This window comes from Cupressus sempervirens, chromosome 9 (assembly GCF_028749045.1).
Source record: "Cupressus sempervirens isolate cs-2001-9-10 chromosome 9, ASM2874904v1, whole genome shotgun sequence".
Lineage (NCBI taxonomy): Eukaryota > Viridiplantae > Streptophyta > Pinopsida > Cupressales > Cupressaceae > Cupressus > Cupressus sempervirens.
Window position 1 is genome coordinate 210,864,254 of NC_143126.1, and position 3,544 is coordinate 210,867,797.

Below are 3,544 nucleotides of genomic sequence, written 5' to 3' on the forward strand. Positions count from 1 at the left end.
CCTAACATTAACCATCAACTGACCTAAAGGCTAACCTACTAACTACCCCTTTCGTACTTTACTAAACTATTCTATCTAAACACAAATCTAACTCCTTTAGCCCACTTGCTAACTACCACTAACCTATGCCTCATTCTAATTCTAACATTAACTTTTAAACATAACCTCTCCACCTTATCTAAGCATCTAGCTTCCCATGACAAGATAAGCTCCCTCTCTTTTTGTCCCTTAATGCCTATACCTAGGAGACCACACTATGACATGCACTAGGATTTAGGTGGTACCTTTTCCCCTTCTTCCAAGGGTGGGATAAAATAAGGAGGGTGTCTTATAACTTATGTCAGTATGTACCCCATGTTTTGTGCATTTGGTGGGGGTTTCCCAAGCCATAGGCGTCTAGGTGGGGCCATCACCTTTTGCAAGTTGTTGATTTCCCTTCTTATCTTGGCTAAAGGCACATAACTTTATGCTTTGGTTAATGTCCTTTTTAAATTTGTTTTTTTTATTTATTTGAAATTTCTTTTATTTTTGAGTCATGGAGATTTCCCACTTAGGTACTTCCAAGTTTTAGAATTGAGTGTCTAGGTTTATTATCTATTTGATTTGACATAGCTAAATTTTTCATATATATATATTTTGTTGTTTTCTAAAATGATGACCCAAGGGTCACGAGATTTATTTGGCCTTTTCCTACAAAAAAATTAGGGAGAAGGTCATCATTATAATTTGAGTCTTACATTTAGTAGATGTATTATTTTATAAACCCTCCAAACAAAAGATTCTTAGTATATCCTTTTTTTATTAAAATATTGCTATGTAATCTAGGGGAGAGAATTCTTTTCTTTTCTCATATATTTTCCAAAGGCTTAATATGCACCTATAGGCTTGTCCCCTTATGGGTTTTGAACTATGTATTCATTCTCAAGCTATTTTCCCTTTAATCCTACCATGATATCTTAGTGAATATGTTTGAGGATGTGATGGTGCTACTTAACCTAGGAATTAGTTAGACTTGGAAACCAAGTGATCTAATTTTCACAAAAATAAAATGAGCTATCAAGTAAGATAACTTCCTTCCATTTCATAACATGTGAACTTACAAATCAATCACCTATATTTTTTAATTGAGTCAACTACATCCATAATAATCTTGTACAAAACAACTATGCAATGTTTCTAACAAGTCGTCTATAGATCATCAAAAGGAAGAGGGTTTCATTTCATAAATTTCTCTCTATTACATATAGTCACATAATGTGGAAACTTACAATAAATTTTTCCTTGCAAGTAACAATATACAATTCCTCAACCTTTCTTTACACAATTTCAACATTATACAATGATAAACCAATCTCTTTTACATCACAATGAAACAACAATGGAGACTTGAAACCACAACATGTTGGAGATGACATGGAGCATTGGTCTCTCTTTACACACTTGATTTTTTCAACTTTTTCAAGGGTGAAACCCTAATACCTTCAAGGAATCCATCTTCACAAAACCTGCATACACACACAAACTAGGAACCATGGAGGCTCACCTCCCATCCTAGGTTTCTATGAAGCCACCCATGGAGTAGGGGAAACAAGGTCCAAATGGGATACACACATACAACATATGATAAAGCATGAGAAACTTACAAGACAATACATAATACCACCTTCTAAGGTTTACACATTGATTCACCATTGGAATCATAAGAACATGGGTGAAGGTGGGCTCTTCAAGAGGAGATTTTCCATGCCAATACAACACACACACACACACACATTGGATTCCTCCATGCCTCTACAAGGCTTGCATCACACATGCTTCTCTTCAAAATTTCTACTTATCACCCCCAAATTCATATTTCCACTTATCACACCCAAATCATAATATCAAGACAATAGCTTCAATGGAGCCTATACTCCATGAAAAAATTTTCCCCCTTCTCTCCAAGAGAAGTGGCTCTCTACTACATTGTTGAGCCCAACTAAGCTCTTCACCATGGACTTCTCTTCCCTTCCCAAAGGGTGAGTGAAGCCCTCACACCCATAACAACACTTGTCATTCAAATCAAAACAAAAGATCAATAAAGAAAGCCAAGAAAATTACATGACCACAATACACATTCACAAACATCACAATACAATACCCAAATCTACAATACAAGATTCACAATACATTGCTTTGAACCCATAACAAATTTCTCCATACTTGAAGATTCAGTATGCAATACAAAAAAGAAGGAAATGGCATGCTTTGAAACACCAACCTTGGTCCAAGCTAAAGGAAAAGCTAGTTGTTGTAGAGCTCCTTTAATCTCCCTCCAAAACCTATCTCTAAACTTAGAGAGTGGGTCAACAACCCACTAATTTGCCACCATTCCTCTAAAAAGACTCTCTACTCACCTTTTTTTTAGCAGAAACATCAAGCCCCCTATTTATTACATTGTTGTCCCTTCAATAAAAAGAAAGTTTGACCAAGTGGGATTGTGAGGGTACACTCATGAGGAAACCCCAAATTTCAAATTGGTTCAAGAGTGCATTATTTAAGGGGTACCCTAGGTTAGCTAAGCACTAAAATGGTTGAATTTAGGCCCCTAACATGTTATACTACCATATGGGTGGCTTATTTTCAATAAAATGACACATCAGGGTCACATCTAGGCCCCTAAAATCCTTGAATACTTTGAATTCGAAAATCAATATGATGGTGACCCATCTTAACACTCTCTCCGAAGTGGGTGTACTTAAAATTTTTATTTTATTTTGAAAAAAAAAGTAAAAGACTAAATTAAGTGACCTTACGATCAAAACCCTCGGTGACATGTCATCAACACATGGACAATTACAAGTGTCAAGTGACACATTAGAATACATTACACATCACCATGACATGTCCCTAATGTATCTTTATGATTAAACATTTCCTCATACAAGAAAAATTACATTATGAAACAAAATACATTCACAATGATACTTTTGAATCTTCCAAAGATTCACCCTAGTTAAATTGTGTTCACATAGGTTTGGAACTTATTTCCCCCAAGAATTTCCATGGTTCCATTTCCTACAAATTAAACTTGAACATCAATAGTCCAAGGAGGTCATAAAGAATATATATCATAGATGCATATAATTTCAAATTTTAAAAAATCCCTATTAACATAATTCAAATTAAATTTCACTTCCTAATCATTTCAGTTAAATCATTCAGGATCAAATCTACATATCATAAACCATCATAATCAATTTAACATCTATCTACATATCATAAACCATCGTAATCAATTTAACATCTATCTATATACGATAAATTGTCATAATCAATTTAACATTTATCTACATATCTACATATCATAAATCATCATAATCTAATTAACATCTCGCATCACATTATAATCTAATTCTATCATGTCATAAAGCTACATCCATATGTGTTCGATCATCCCATACACAGAATCGGGTTCTTAGTACATATCATAATTGCAAACACTACTAAAATATCAAAATCAATAGATAAAACAATCCACTGTCCATCTAAGTCTCAAATAACT